This window comes from Empidonax traillii, unplaced genomic scaffold, assembly GCF_003031625.1.
Source record: "Empidonax traillii isolate 1590-97213 ecotype Southwest subspecies unplaced genomic scaffold, ASM303162v1 scaffold33:size3420811, whole genome shotgun sequence".
In the NCBI taxonomy this organism is placed as follows: domain Eukaryota; kingdom Metazoa; phylum Chordata; class Aves; order Passeriformes; family Tyrannidae; genus Empidonax; species Empidonax traillii.
Window position 1 is genome coordinate 1,890,871 of NW_020955226.1, and position 17,233 is coordinate 1,908,103.

At 36.1% G+C, this 17,233-nt stretch overlaps 1 protein-coding gene across 1 annotated transcript in view; it reads left to right on the forward strand.

The window, feature by feature from the left end:
• The first annotated feature begins 337 nt into the window (after positions 1 to 337).
• The window catches only part of B3GALT1 (beta-1,3-galactosyltransferase 1), a 65,806-nt gene continuing 48,910 nt past the window's right edge, over positions 338 to 17,233 (forward strand). The window contains exons 1-2 of the mRNA XM_027911509.1: positions 338 to 347; positions 13,191 to 13,295. The gene's annotated coding sequence lies outside the window, so the exon portion shown is untranslated. The remainder of the gene's footprint in view (positions 348 to 13,190; positions 13,296 to 17,233) is intronic.

The following is a 17,233-nucleotide window of genomic DNA, read 5'->3' on the forward strand; positions in this document are numbered from 1 at the left end:
ATTTATAAATGACGTTTGCAAACTGCCTGTTAAATGAGTACTATCCATCTTGTGGCCTGAATGAGGCAGGCAGGGAAAGAGTTGGAGAAGAATAGTGCGCTCTCACATAATTGAAGTCGGCATCATAATACAAACCCACATTTTAGCCCAAATATTTTAAAAGTTTGGCTGAGCTCCTAGCAACTGAATGAAAACTCTTACAATGATAATGAGGAGTTCTGGGAAGTGTAAATATAGCCTTGTTTCCTGTCTCACATCTAACATACACTTATTACAAAAATTCTCATAAAACTAATGAAACACTTTTGCAAACTAACACAAGAACAGTTTGGAACAGCATTCCGACGGTGGAAGATCAAATCTGTCAAAAGGCTTTCTTTTAAGTTTTAAGAACTTTAAGACAGAAATTCTCATTGAATGAGAGCTTCTTTGTTATTTTTATACAAGACAAGAATTAGGAATGAAAAAACTCTTATATGGATAAAATCAGTTCATGAATTGAGTCTAGTTATTACCACTCAGATTATGATCTCAGAGTTGGTGTCATTTAATTAGTATTTAAGTGCATGTACTATAGCTACATTTAATTACAATACCAGATTTTTATCTATTATCTGACAGATGATTCCTACTATTTGGCATTGAAACAGCTTCTGAAAAATAGGAAGTGAAAAACCTAACATGAATAACAATTAGTGCTCCAACATGCTGTTACACATAACAAGCCTACAATAAATGCTAGATCTCACACACACGAAAACCTTATTCACCAAAGTACTGAAGTGTTAAAGCCTTAATCTAAGGTTTTATCTTCTTTCTTGATTGGTGTTTTTTTATTTTCTCTTCGTTTAGATTATTATCTCACGTTTCAGTTCTACACATTACAAGCTTGTGTGGTAGTGCCCATGAGAGCTTAATATCACAGATAAAGGTGAAATCAGAACCTTCAGATATAAATTTCTAAGGACAAACCTGAGCACTGCACCCATACTGATACTATACAATATACTGTACGCTGTCAGGCTTTGCAGTACTGTGTGTTATTGCCTGCATCGGTAAAACTGAAGAAAGCCATTAATTCAACTGATATCAAAGACAGGGACAGTAATGTTTGCAATTAAAAAGTGGTATTGCAATGGAGTTATTCTTGCCTCTAATTAACATACATACATTTTTGCATATTTTAAAGAACTATCTTCCCAGTTCCTGCAGTTCATTTTGTCCACACAGGGACCGGGATCAGGGGGAAAGTATGAATAATGCATAGTAGAGCCTGCTAAATTTATTTGCATTTAAAATTGTGCTTTAAGATAAGTTTCCGAATACCTTCAAGATAGTTAAGATTGTTAAGTAAAATAATAACTGAACCACTAAAAAGAAAGGCCAATATTCACAGAGATACGTGATATAATGGGTCATGCTCCCATGCCTCATAGGAATATCACAGAAATATCTTCAAAAGCAGCATCCTTATCTGTCCCACTGCCCCTGCTCTCTCCATTTGTGCCACTGCAGTGCTCAGTATGTGCATTAAAACTGACCAGCAGCTGCTGTCTAACAGAATCTATAAATACTGAGTTGTTCTTTTCATTCCCTTAGAGAGGAAAGTAATTTTGGTCTCTCCTCTACTTCTGCTGATGGTTTTCACAAAGTGTCTGTGGGATCCTTAGGAAATCTATGATTCTTTCAAATTTGTCTGAATTTAGTAGGAAAAAAAATGGTTATATATTTTTAAGCATGCAATTAAGAGTTAAAAAGAGACAGATAATGTCATTGCATAAGACTCATTTATTTCAAGGGTAGATATAAATTAAAGGCTGAATTCTGCTGTTGTTCATAATCGTTGGGAAGCAATTTGAGGAAAAACTATGGAATCAGTTCAGTAAGCAACAAAAGCAATTGTAGTGGAGTAAGACAGAGATACAGGTTTTCAATAGAAAGGAGGAGTTTGCTAGGGAAGAATTTTGTGTTTTCAAACTTATTAAAATGAATTATAAACAATCCTAATGTACAGAAATAAACACATTGGCAAGGGTCCTTCTGCTGACTGGCACTTCCTAGTTTTAAAACCACCAGCTGCTATATCTGCAGTTTCAAAATCAAGTGTATAAAGGTGACAAATGTATGTGACTATGAAAGCCAAATACCAAAATTGTATGTTTCAGACAGATTTCAGCTTTTTAACAGGACTAAGATTACTGTTGCACATATGGAGTAATGTGAAAAAGCATTTAAAGGGTCAGAAGGTGGGAAGACCAAAGGTGGACAATTAGTTCAGTTCACAGCCAAAAGCTCCCCTCTTCACCTACAACACTAAATGCTGAAATCACAGCAAAGCTCGATAATATGAAAATCCTGACTTAGCCTATGCACACAAAGACCTTTTATTTTCATCTATCTAAATGCTTCCCTTTGTTGACAGGATTATACTCCTGTGCATTAGAAGTGAACACAAGATTAGACTGAGCTGCTTTTTTACTTAGGACATTTCTCTGTTTAGGGCTTCTTCCAGAATTTTTTTAATTATCCATTGATTATTTGGTTATTTTACTATCAGAAAAGCTGTGAGCAGTGCAGTTCAGTTAAAAGCCCGGTGCTATTTCACTGGTTCTTTGAACAGATCACAGCTACAGCATCCATCAGTGATATTGCTGTAAGATAAAATTCCATAGGATTTTGCCTAACATCTGGAAAAGGAAATAAAAAAGGACAAATATACAAATAGCAGGCTTATATAACAGAAGTACCCCTAAAGATCTGATTGTTACCACTTGAGGGCATGTTGATTTACCTCACTGTTGAGAATTTGTTTGTTGTCTTTTTCTCCATCCTCTCATATATGACATCATATATTTTTAATCTTGATGTTTACATTTTAAAAAAACCCAGAGACTCAGCTTCAGTTATATATCTTGCTAAACAAGAATAAAATTCAAACTGAAATACCTCATCTATTTCTGCTGACACCCAAGGTATCTACTCCTTTCCTTTATTTCTCCATAACTCTTTACTTGGATTAAGAAATCCTGTCACTTCTTTAGTGTAACAGACTGCATTGTCACCATAATTTGTGATTCTGTTAAAAATCTCACAACATTTTACAAGGTATTTTTATTAGGTTTTCAGATCCTTCAATCAAAAGTGTTTACAAGGAAGTCTTAATCTCTTTTGATTGCAAATTAGAACTTCACTTTTAGGTGTTACAGGGTTTAAAGGTTATTTTTTAAGGCCGAAATATCTGAAGTTTTAAAAAACCTGCATGAATAAACAGCATTAACAGGGATTGACAGACCACTTTACAACAATAACCTGAAATAAGTGTTGAGTCCAGGCTCATACAGAAATTGTCATCCAAGTCTCTGCTCAACTTCCTGTTTTGTTCAGTAGATGAGAGGTCTACTTAAGATGATTCTAAGTCAAGAACTGGACAAATCATAGAATGCTAGGGCTTGAGAAATATGAGTACTGCCTGCAAAGAAGATAAGTGAGCAAAACCCAGAGAGGGATTGCACTGCAAGTGGGAGCTCTAGGAGTAAGAGCAGGAATCAGGGGCTAAACAGCAGGGGTAATAAGCAAGCCACAAGGACAAGGTACAGTAATATGCAGTAGGAGTAAAATCAAAAGCAATCCGCTGAGTTTCCTAGAGCAATTAGTGCAATTTGCTCCCACAGCTGATGGGTAGGCAGCTGTCAGTCAGGTTAAGACACGAGTCTTCAACCCTGTTAGACCCGTTACATCCAGGTGACCGGCTGTAGTCAAATACTGAAAAAAGACTGCATGAATGTCCATCTGAATCTGAGAAATATAGGACAATCTCAACGCACAAATATAACATGGACACTTAAAATATATGAGATACTGCTACGTAGTAAGTGGCTTGAGAAGATCATTGAGAGCTTTGAGTTGACAGTGATCTCAACCCATTGTTGTTTTCTGGTTTTTAAGCCTCATCTTCATTTTAGAGACAGATTTTAGGGAGATCCACAACTTTCTCCCAGATGTAGACATATTGCTTGAAAGAAGTACTTTATATGTGTGAAAGCAAATGTACGTGGTTGTAGACAGGTTTTTTTTATATGCCATAGCAGAAAAATTGTCTGCAATGTCTGTGTGAACCCATCAGCACAGAGGCAGAAGAGGTATAACACTTCATCTGCAGCTGAAAATTCTGTCAATTGACAGAAAAGGGGAAGAGGTACGTGGGAAATACAGACGGGTAATGGATATAGAGAACAGAAGTTTAATAGCAAGTATACCAGAAAAAAAAAAAGGTGTGAAATACATTTGATACAGGTGAAAGATGTCAGCTTATTGCTTTTTATTTATGGACCTGCATAGATGTGTGTAGTGCTTTGTCATATAAAAATTAAATTGGTGCAGATTGCTCAAAGAGAAGAAATGGGAAATCAGAATTGGTATGAAGAGAGTATTAGAATGAACTAAATTATTGTGGCATAGGAACTGTTTTATCCTCTAGTCATCACAATAAAAATGCAATGAATTATTCTGAAGAAGTATCCAGTGTCTTGCTAATAAGGCCTAAGATGTCACTATACAATGTAGGGGTGCTCAGACGGGAATTAGCAATAAGTAGACAACTGTTGAGCAAAAAAAAAAAGGTGCAAGATTAGAAAATACATAATAGCAAAAGCAATGTACAGAGATATCCAAAGAAGAGGTCTGATATCCTAAGCAGAAAATATTTCCTAAAAGGATGTCATCTCAAAGACCAACCTTTTCTACAAACTACAGAAAAGATACAACACAAACAGAACTTCTTGTGAAGTGCAAAAGAAGCATCACTTATTTTCTGCTCCCAAAATACACTGTAAAGGTATCAGAATCCAGAAATGTTGTCTCAGAATACAACTTTCATACTTGCACACACTTAATTGTTCTGAGTGATGCAAGACTATTTTATTTACTTCATTAGTACCTGAATTCTAGAAGGGAATTGAATGTTGGAAGGACTCAGATTCAAGAGGGATTGAAGGGACTATCCTAGAGATAAATCTAGAATAATGCACATCTAGCAGTTTCTCACATTCAGACCCCAAAATGGGAGTGCACTGTAATAATTACGACTACCCAACAAGCAAGTGCTATTTGAGTTGCCACCCCCTATGATTTATTGTAGAAAGGAAGTATGTCCTATGAAGATTGAAGTAACAGAATGAATCTGATAATTTTCTGTGAATTATAGCACCACTACTTTTTACTTTTGTTTTCTGTAAAATGAGCACAAGGCCTGTGTGAGTGTAATGGATACATGTATTGTACTTTATGTAGAAATTCTTATTCATATTGTATAAACCACTAGCAATGAAGTTAACGAGCCTTCTCAGTTCATTACAAATAAAAATACTAAGTTTCCACCTTCAATATGAAATGAATGAACTATTAGCTGTGTAAACAACTTTTGAATTTAATTTCTTATGCCACAGAAGCAGCAACAGCAATTTCTTTTCATACCTTTGAGATGTATAAAGACAGGCAGTAAACACTAACTCTTAAAAAACTCCCAAAACTGCTTTTAATTACTTTATAAATTTTTTAAAATGAAGTCTTAAGACAGTAACACAGTTATTAACAGAGACTATTTTTACTCTCAGCACTGTGAAGCAATAGTGATTTATTTGTACTTGATGGGAGATGAGTGTTATTTACAACTCTAAGTGATTCTGAATTTTGGAAGTCTCTGATTCAATTTCACAAAGCAGCAAAATTTAGATTGGATGCATAAGAGAAAAAGAACTTGTTGGAAAACAGAAAACTTGAGTACATTTCAAATGAGAACAGTTTCAGCTGACAGAAAGAATAAAATATATTTTCCTAAAAGACAAGGAGTTAATTTTACCCATTTTTCTTCTTATAAAATCATAAAGGAAAAGAAAAATACTTTAAGATCATGAAGTCCAACCATTAACCTAATACTATGAAGTCCACCACTAAACCTTGTCCTTAAGTGCCACATCTACACCTCTTTTAAATACCTCCATGGATGGTGACTCAACCACTTCATTGGGCAGCCTGTTCCAGTGCTGGATAACCCTTTGCATGAAGAAATTTTTCCTAATATCCAGCCTAAACCTCCCCCGGCACAACTTGAGGCTATTTCTTCTTTCAAACAGCACTGACTAAATGCAAATTCTGATACTCTGCACAGCACATCCTTCACATTACAAAAAAATTATCAAACACTTCCCATTTGCTGCTGTCATTTAACATAAAAATTTATGAAGGCTCACTAAATCACATTTACATGGAAAACTCGGTCTGCATGGGCTACGTAGGACTGAATTAATGAACATACTACTGCTTCATATACTAAATGTTTGTTACTAAATGATAATCTGCAAATGCAGAAGCAGAGACTGGGAGATGCACTGGCTGCAGCCTCTGATGGCTCCCTCCACTGCAGTCTCAAGAAGCTGATCTTGTTCAGTTCAGAGGGCTTCATCCATGTTCCTGGGAATGACTCAGGACATGAGCAACAACACAGCCTGTGTCCACATTTAGGGGTTTATTTCTGCTCTGTCCTAATTTCCTTCCCAGAAATGCTGTGCTTGTAAAAGGCATAGTGTGACACCCTAAGAGACTTGTATCTTCTCTGCACAGACAGACACGGTCTGGGTGACAGCAAAGAAGAAAAAGCTTCCCTGGGGCGTACACTAGGATTATCAGCAAGGGAGGACTACTTCTGGATTAAAGCTTTGGCCCACTGTCATCTTTGGCAAAACTCCCACTGAAGTCAGAGCAGCCCATATTTCATGGGTGTTGCAGCGGTTTTGACTCCCCGCCTGTTCTGCCTTGGGACTTCCAGTCAGCACAATAAGGGTCTTAACAGTGCCAGAAGCTTTTGTGCTATGAACTGCAGCAGAAATCCTGAAGCCCTTCATATAAACAACCAAATACTCATCAGCTATTTAAGAAAAACTGTAGGGGATTCAAACCTGCATCCACAAGTATAATGTTTCACATTGGCACACCATGCTAAAACAAACCTTATCCTGTTTAAGTGCTTCCTTTTTTTCTTTTTATAAAAGTGCTACAGCAGAGAATTCGTGTTTTGATTGAACAGAGGGCAGGCAGCAAGCTAAATTATGTACTCAATACAAGTCTCATGCAATAATGATGAAATAAGTGTAAAATGACTGTAACAAAAGCAGACAGTTTATAAAGTAACATCTCCTCTAAATTCCGTATGTGTAGGCAAAATAGAGAAAATGGAAATGCATTAAAAAGAGATGAAATTATAGATCAGACTGGTCAAAAGTTCTAATGAGACTGTAAAATCTTTTGATAAGCCTCTTTTTAAAATATATGCGGCCTTTATCACTGTATATAAAACAGATAGAAACTTAGGAAGTGTCAGGAACATAATTAGAAGTCAAGCTGGCATGGAATTACAGTGCTCAGCAAACACAAGAAGCCGGTTCTGAGTCCCTGACCTGTGATAAGTTCTGCTGACTTCAGCACAAAGCAAAAATAACTCAAATAATTGTAGGCTGCAGGACTAAACCTTGGTCATTATTTAATCTAAACACAGAAGAGCTTCAGTTTATCAGGGTGGCATGAACTTTGCAATGAACAGCTATTTAAAAGAGATCAAAATTTTGCTGCTACTAACTGAAGAAGCAACCATTTCATCTCAGACAGCATACAGATGCCCCACTTACAATCTACAGCAGTCATGACAAAAAAAATGGATATTTATAGTTGGATTTATTAGCCATATACAGACATACACATACCCAATATGCTATTAGATTAGTTTAGATTAATTTAGGATGTCCGGGTTTTTTTCCTGAGTTCATATTTTAACATAAACATTTCAGAAAGGTTTTAAGTTTAGAATTGGGTGTATTTAGAATTCCATGCAGCTTTTCAAGAAAAAAATTTGCTTAAAAGGGCTTCAATTCAAGAACTTGTAGGAATAAAATTTTCCTGAAATATATGACATTTCCAAATGGAAATGCGACCAGAATAAAGCAAAATTTGAGATTCAATTCTAGGATTACAGAACCGGCTACAGAAAGTAAGAACACCACCACAATTAATTTTAAAAAAATATAAGTTTAAGCATGGCTGGTGGTTTCTAGCTCTTCATCAACAGTTCAGTCGTTCACTTGAAGTACAGGGATTACGATAGTAGTCGTAACTGTTTTCTGTTTGCTTAAAAATATTAATGCTGAAGCTTACTGAACTACTCTGGCTTGATTAAATGCATGGCAAAAATCAAGCACTGGCCTACTTTCCAATCCAAGGGCATACAATGGCATGTGATCCTGCACCTTTCCTTTTGGATGGAGTCAAAGGAATAAGGGCGTACAAATAAGGTCATCTGTGAAAGATAGCTGGCATAAAACCAGTCATACACCAGACATCATCCTTTGCAGCCATAAATTCTTTAGCGAGCCGGATGTCTGGGGGAGAAAAAAGGGATGTGGAAAATGAATGTGCCTTAAACATGATCTTCATCGTTCTGATGAGTTAGTTATACATCCCTCTCCTATTGCTAAGTAGGAGGATATATTATGATAGCCATTCTGCAAAACATTCATCATCAGAAAATCAGCTTCCTCATTCAAGCTTGTCTGCTTAACACCTTCTTATTTGTGTATGAACCCAGTATTTTGTACTTGTAGGAGATTTTATATATATATATATATATACATTTTAAAAGGGAAAACAACATAACCTATTATACTGCTAATATGGTTGTCAAGAGGGAGAAGAAGGTATTGTCAGAAACTCAGAACTGGATATTTTAAAAATTTTCTTGTTCACAGCTGATCCTATAATAACCACACACAGACAAGATGGTGCTTTGATTCTTGTTTCTACCACTCAGAATTATTAACACTTGATTGTTAGAGCTAAATATTAAAAAAAGTATCTTCAGACTCCCTCCCCATCCTATTTCTTCTTCAGTGTTCTTGAAGTCATTTTGGATACTGCTCCTACTTTTCCCTCTTCACCCAAAACACTTGACATGCCATGTTTCCTGATTAATCACTGCAATTTTTTATGTGACTATTTTGTGAGAGATTAAATAAAAATTAAAAACACAAAACAACAACAACAACAAAACAAACAAAACAAACAAAAACCAACAAACAACAACAACAAAGGAGGATCATGGAATAAGTCTGGAACAAAAGATGCCAGACTGGTGTTATCCTCAGAAAACTTTTTTCTTTTTAGTCCCAATCCTTTTACTCTTGCACTGTCTCTGATTTTTGGAGGTTTATTGCTATGTACTTATTTGTTTTTTGCTATGCTATATATAATAACTACTGTTCTCTCTACACTCTAAGTTTCTTTATACCTTAATTTACACTTTTCCTCATCATATTCTTGTTTGTCTGTGTTTATTTTTCGTTGTATGTCCAAACCATCTGCTCTCAGCTTGTCCCTACATTCACTCAAGCCTATGCCAAGTGATCTAAACAGGCTTTAGCTGTAACTTGAAAATTTTAAAACTTGCCTCAAGCCTTTATACCTCCATCCTTCCCCTCACAAAAAGAGTTTGCAATTCCAATAATTTCAACAAGAATAACTAGTGTCAGGAGAATAACTGCTTGCCAGGGGCCTTTTTTTATTTTTTAAAGTATTTTGGAATAAGTAAGTAAGAGTAGTAAGCAAGAATCCCAAAGATACAACAGAAACAGTGTTAACAACCACCAATACATTGAGATTTAAGTTTCATTTTTAATCTACTACTTAACAGTGAGATAGCAAAGCAGAACCACACTGAAGTAATTTATTTGAAAGGTTTTTCATTATCTGAAAATTTGATACTGACAGCTTAAGTGTAAGATTCTAATTTTATATACAGAATGGAATCTGCTGTTTTGGGGAACTTACTAACTAGCCCATTAGACTAATTCATATATATTGCATATACACAGAGAACAGAATTCATAGGTTTCGACTGGCAGATTAGATGATGCTCAACTCATTTGCAAATGATTGGATGCCTGACAAAAATACAGGAAGAAACAACTCTTTGGTAAGAGTAATTTCCTATATGGGAATCTTGCTGGACAGTCAGCTCTTGACAGATGCTCCAAAAGCAGCAAATACACTGGGCATTTATTCCCATTTGTACTTTTAAGAAGATTGTGACCTTTCTTTTGACATGTATTCCCCACGGCTCTTCCACAGTCATCTTATGTTACCCTAATAAGCCAATGCCTATGGACTCTCGCTCGGAGAAGAACAGTACAACCAGACCCACAGGGATGATAGCTCAAGGAAACACTTAAATTAGTGTACCAGCTTTTGTAGTGGGTAAAAAACAAGACCAAGCACTTGAGCTTTGACCACTTTAGAGAGTTTTCCTCTTTGCTGCAACTTAGATTAGTGTTAGTCCTTGAGTAACCAGCCTTCGGGGTGTAACAGCTGAGGGCTGCCAGGAGATCTTCAACCAAGAGCCCTCTTCTCTGCAGTGCAGACACATTCTTTGTTTCTACACATCAAGGCAAGAAGCCCCCCCCCCCCCCCCCCATTTTATTCATCAGCAAGAGTGTCATACAAGATTGCTGTCTTTTCTAAAAGCATTCCTCCAGGGAATTAAAAGTGATCAGACAGTTTGAGAAAGGGCAATCTCAGCCTGCAGTGAATACAAATCAAATAAATAAATGAAATTGCACATCACTTAAACTTACTGCTGAGAAGTATTGACAGCAACATGGCCTTTTCCCTTTCCCTGGACTTTTCAAGTCTAACTTATATAGTTAGACTGCTCTTCCCTACTAGTATCCAAAATGCTCCTGACACTACCTGCTGCAAGATTTCAGTGGGCTGAAGGGTCATCAATAGGGCAAACTTAGTAGAGACTATTACATTTAATAGGGATTTAAGAGTCACTGCTTTGTGTGTTGCAGGCTTGTTTGTTTTCCAAAGAATTATAGCAGCAAATAGTAAATTCCAATCTCAGTTTAATTTCTAAATCAATTCTATGCTTTTAAAATTATTAAGTTATAATTACTTTCCATTACTTTAATTACTTTAAACTAGAAAAATCAGAAATAGTTTCTCACTCTTTTGACCTTGGTCAAGATTTTAAATGGTCTCTTTCAGATCAGTGGCTTAAGAACTCTGTGAAGTTTACAGTTACATCTCCTACCTGCCTAAAGGAAATAGTTCACATTTCTTTTATTCCAAACTCATATTGGAAAAGGAATAATTGGTTGGGGAGCAGAAGCAACTCAGTTACTGTAGACAGAGAGAATTTTGTAAGAAGCCCCAGTGAAACAAAATAACAACAGTTATAATTGTAATTAAAAAGTAGTATATTTGCATTTGCATAAATAGAACCCTTCTGAAAATGGATTCAGACTGCTAATATTTCCTAGCTGAAGGAAACTGAGTGATGACTTCCACTTCAGTTATGAAACCAAGGGAAACCATTTTGCTTCCTTTTTATCCCATCACACCCCTCCTGAACTATTTGCCTGATTTATAGGCTACATCCTCATCCAACAGAGATTTCCTTAAAGGTAGGAGGAGAAGATGATGTATTTTGAACAGGATTTGTTGATGGCTGAAGACTGTAACCCAGCCTCTAGCAGTGACAATAGCCAGCACTACAATGCTCACCTTGAATGAGACAGTATTGGGGAGGTCATCTCCAAACACTTAACAAAGATAAAAACTTGTGTTTGCCACGCTGTGATCTAAATTGCGTTTAATAAATTGAGAGGCAAAGTCTAACCAATCTTTTTACGTATGACAACACCATATTTGATTTATTGCAAAAGTAGTCAGTGTAAACACTAAATTTTTTTTAATTAGAAAATTATTCAGAAAAATAAAATCAAGAAAACTGTAGATCTTTAATTCAAACCATTCATAGAAAAATTTAAAAGGAACTGTGATAAAATCTGACCAAAAAAACCCAATTCCAAGGTACTCAAGTTACAGACTTTTGCTCACTTTTACCTTTGCTGCACCAAAATAGAGGCAATTCATGCAGTAGTTCTAAGCATAAAACTTCCTGATATAAAGTCAACAAGAAAGAGCAATTACATATTCTGACCTGTGTTTCTTCGTTTCTCAAATATTCTTAATACAAGGGTGATTTCTATTTGCATACTACAGTTTTGAAAGTCCACTAATTGCAAGACATTCTAAAATAAGTGTAAACTGTCTTGATGAGCACCATCCAATTTCTAATGGACAGGTGTTCACATAAAAATTCAACAGTATCAGCAACAAGCTAGCAGTAACTGGTGGGGTGAGGGGTATAAGAAATTATTTGGCTCACAGCTGAACTTCCTTTTTAACTACAGGGATGATCAAATTAAGTCAAGGTCGAGTATGTGACAGAGCAGCTGTGTCATGCAGCAAATGAGGACTACTGGGGGGTGTGTGTGTGTATATATATATATATATATATAGCAATACTGTTTTGATTTTCTAAGCTACTATTCATGTCTTGCAATTCAAAGCTGCTGCAGGAGAGAGAAAGTGGCCCCCTGCACTCTCAGCCTTTGAGTTTTACAGGTTCAACTCCTTCCCAGGCTGCTTGAAGCCTTCATGGTGGAGCAGCCTCTTAGCACTCACTACAGCACTTCAGTAGCCTAAACTCTTGTCTACAAGGAAAATTTTCCAGCTGTCCAACACAGCAACTGCTAACCAACAAACCTTCCTCCCACTGAAAGAGAGATGTTTAAATCTCCCTAACAGAATGAAATGACTGGACCTGGGGTGATGTTCTCACCTACAGAAAACTTTATTCTCAGACGTCGCTCATCTAGAGCTCCTATTAATTACTACAAACAGATGCTTTCAACATAGAATGGTTTGGGGACCTGTAATGCTTTGGCTTAATAATCTTGACTTTCCTGTTTCAGTAAATGAAAATAAATTGATTTAAAACAGTTAATTCACAGGTACTGAAAACAGTGGCTGTAATTTTTTTGGTACCCATCTGTCCTCCTCTTACTCCATCTGTTTCCTTCACTCACTGCACTGGAATCCAGCTTCACAAAATGTAATCCAAGCTCTTTCATGTAGCACAGTGTAAGTTACCTAGTTACCCAGCTGAAAGACATTTTCAAAATAAATCACCCTCCTTCTACTCTGTAGAAGGCAACAGACAGATTTTTTGGTTAATGTATGTCTGAGCAATCTTTCCTTCAACAAAATATAAACTGTCAGTAAATTTCTTCTGATTTCAGATGGAGCATTTCAAAATAATACCATAACGGCTCACCATTTTAATCAATTATTGAGTACACCTTGGGGATTTTCCACCAATTCCACTTGATGCTGCTTTTAAAATGGTAAGTACCTATTTAACTGCATGATTTATAGACTGGCTTAGATCTTTATAGCTAATACAACATATAAATGCAACAATTGTACGATTTAATTGGATTATATAGCCTTTATTAAACTGTGTTGACTGACTTTTTTTAATCTTCAACAATTCTTTGGCCTGTTAATGATTAAAGATTTGGATTTGACTCTTTACAGTAAATATAAGTGTTTAACAGGAAAAGAAAACCCAAGAAAGCCCTCCTCTCTTACAATCCAAAATGGAAGATACAATATAAAGGCTGAAATTAATTTTTTGAGAAATTTTGCATAGCACAAATACAAAAGCCACTACTAAACCCTGTGTGTTTTATGGGATACTATAAACAAAGGATATTTCCATTATTATCTAATCTTTAAGGCAGTCTGGTAAGTGAGGTCATTCAAAGGTCAGCAAGGGGGGGTTGCTGTTGCTCTATAAAAGGGCTCACACTTTAAATTTAAGTATGTCAGTGTTCATGGTGCCTTTAACTTTTACACTAATGGTATCTAGAATACCTACATGCCTTTGGTTTATGCATTTACCACTTCATTACTGGCATCACATTAAAAGGGAATAGTTACAATTTATTTGTGCTACAAAGGTCTTTTAACTGATATTGAATTTATACAGAATAGAATAATCAAGAATACGAGCATACATAATACAGTTTACAGGAACATGCATTTAAACACCCAACTTTGTGATTAGGATGATAGTAACCCTACTTATCACTTCAGGTTTTTTTAATTCAACACATTATTTTATCAAAATTTCAGTAGCATAACTACCTGAAAGAATTTTATTTAGTCAAAAGCTGTCTCTCTCTTGAGACATAGAAGTGTTTATAATATAAGGGAACTTAGAAATGTGTAGTGAGAACTTAAGGTAGAAATAAAATATTTTTCCAAGATGAAAACAGAAACAAGCCCTGGTAATAGCACTTTGTAAAACAGAACTTTCATATTATAGATCCATTATTTAGTATTTGCCATCATTTAGGCAGCTAAAAAAATGAGGATTGCCATTGTTTTAATCTTTATGAGTATTAAATACACATAAGCCCATTCTTCCTTTCTATGGACAAGTTTGAAGCACTTACAAATGAAAGCAAAAAACAAATGGCTGGCGTTAATCATACAGAAAAAAATAAGAGTCTATATGCCTCCTGTAGTCCTTTAAAAAGCATTAATATTTGCAGAAAGCTAAAGCAAGAAAACTCTTATATGTGAAAACACGTATCTTTTAGACTTCTGCTAGCTACTTACCTTGATCTGCTCTATAAATAGAAACTAATTTTGGAGAGACTAAAAACAAGACAATGCCCTAGGAAATAAGGGGCGGTCTTTTAAAGTGTCCTCAAAATGATGTGAGTAAATCTGTATCATACAGATACATATTTAACACATAAATCTTTTTGGTCTGATCTTCCTCCTTTTACAAGCTAAATAGTTAAAGTTTCACTAACTCCATTAAAGGCAGAATCAGTGTTGATACATTCTTTCACTAGTAAAATTTCCTGCCCTGCAGAGTATCAATATTAACTGTGAATGGCAGACCTGTAAAGACTCTAGTGAAAAAAAGTATTCAGTCCTGTAAATTAATACCTGAGCTCTGACTTTCAAGTGAAGACAGAGATCAGCAAGTCAGCTGCTGCTCATATTGCTTTCTTTTTCATAATCAAAAAAACAGAGGCTTGGGAAGTGCTTAGTAACCTAATCCAATCCTTTCCAGGAATTTGATACAAGCTTTCTTTTAACATATATTTATAAAAAAAAAGCAGAGAATAAAGCTAACTTCAGAAACAAGCATGATCCAAGGCTATAATTCAAACCTCAATGCTGACACAATATAGGGGTCAGCAGTGAGGTTGAAATTTCGAATTGATATACTGAGTCAGTTCCATCAAGGTGGGTGTTAGGGCTTCTCAGTTTCAAAAGGTAGCTCAGCTGCTGGATTTGGACAGTCATGTTTCACAGACTTACTGCAGAAGTGCATATCAAGCAGTTTCTTGGAGCAAATAGCAACATCTTTATATATTGGCAAAAGGAGGCTGATGAAGGACAAAACAGCAGGCACTTCAGCCACTCAGAGCTGGAGAGCATCATTAGAGGGACTGAAATGGACCTGGGTTGGGAAAGTTATTTTCTTTGGGAAAGGGCAGGAAGAGGTGGCTGGATGGAGCCACTGAAGTCAACCAAGTTAAAAGCTGCGTGATGGATTTCACAAAGTTAAGCACAACTGCGTCCTTTATTTTTAGACATCTGCACTAAAGGAAGGGAGATTAAGAAGCCTGAAATGATTATCCTTCACAAGCAAAGTCACTCAGAAATCTGATCTGTATGATTGCAGACACTTGTAAACATTGATTCACCAGGATACAGCACTGAGCTATAATTCACATTGTTTTAATACCACACAGCAAGCTGGCAGTCAAAAGATGTGTCCCATTAGAACAGTGTACAAACTGACAATTTGCCATGCTGCTTTGCAAAATCAAAATGGGAGGAAATATCTTTAGGTTTGCCTCAACCTATCGTCTGCCTACAGAAAAAGGCAAAACACATTAATTTATATACAACATTTTGCCAGCCAAGTAGCAGCAATTAAGCATTATCCCTTCACCTTTAAAGAGACTATTCTATATCCCTTCAGTCTTGGCATATACATTTTCTGTGACAAAAATAAACCAAAGCAACTGACTATTTATCAGTGTGCAAAAAAGCACAGCCTAGGATGGGATACACAACCCAGTGTCCATGCTCCCTGTTTGCTATATACTGCTACCCTGACATGCAGAATATTTGCACAAATACAGGGATCCCTCAATGGCACAGGAGGTAGCACTTGCAGCCTAGACCAGCCCTAGTCTGCACCTTCAGAGACCTATTTCACACCAGCTGGATGTTAACCTAAATAGCATTTACCTGAGTTTCAAATAAATTACACACTCTTTGTCGTAACTTCCTGATTCAGAGCACAACAGCACTATCACTTCGGTCTATCCTAAAGCGAGGGCAAAATTAATTGTGTAAGGAAGTCGAAGTGGATGCACTGGGAATGCTAAGTGAGGAACACACATAATCATTTAAAGAAAAAGCAGTTTGATCACAGACAATGCATTTAGGTAGTTACAGCCCCAGTTATTTAATTTCCAGCTACTCAAGACTATGAGACCACAACCTGAAAATTTATTCAGTTACTTTTGGTTTGTGGACAGGTGCTGAACTAGAGGATTTTATTTTTCAATGGTTAACTGATCAGAATATGCTTTTCATTCATACTGGATTTTTAGATTTTACTGTTAATGCAGAAAATATGCATAATACTGAAAGCTGAAGGGGCAGTGTCAAATAAATGGAACTTAACATCAAAATAGCCAGGCCTATTGCAGTTTTTTGTATCTTTTTATATTTAATTACCTGAAAACTTCAGAATTTCAATTCACTGACAAATAACAGATTCATTAACACGAAATTATGATTTTCTGTGGTGTTTCATGTTCTTCCAGAAGGCTGACTTCAGAAACATAGCAACTTTGGAGGGGGAGGGTGCCAAGAAGGAAACAAACTGAAAAAACCTTAGCTTACCTCACCAAAAGCAAAATTCCCTGTTCAAATTCAAACTGAATGGCATATTGGAGGCAAGAATAGAACAAGGATTACATGAAGCAAATTGTATGAATGATGACTTGAGGAACATGGCAAAGAAAAAGCCTCAAGGCTGGAGACACAAACAAACCAAATATCTGCATTAATTCAAACAAAACATGGAAAATGTTGACAATGTGTTTACATAGCCTCTTGAAAGACAGGCAAATAAATAGGATCTATCAATCATCAGAGGGATATGCCTTTTTTTTTCCTGCCAACCTTCTGCATCATCAAGTTCAGCATATTTTACCTTCTCAAACAAAGTTAAGTA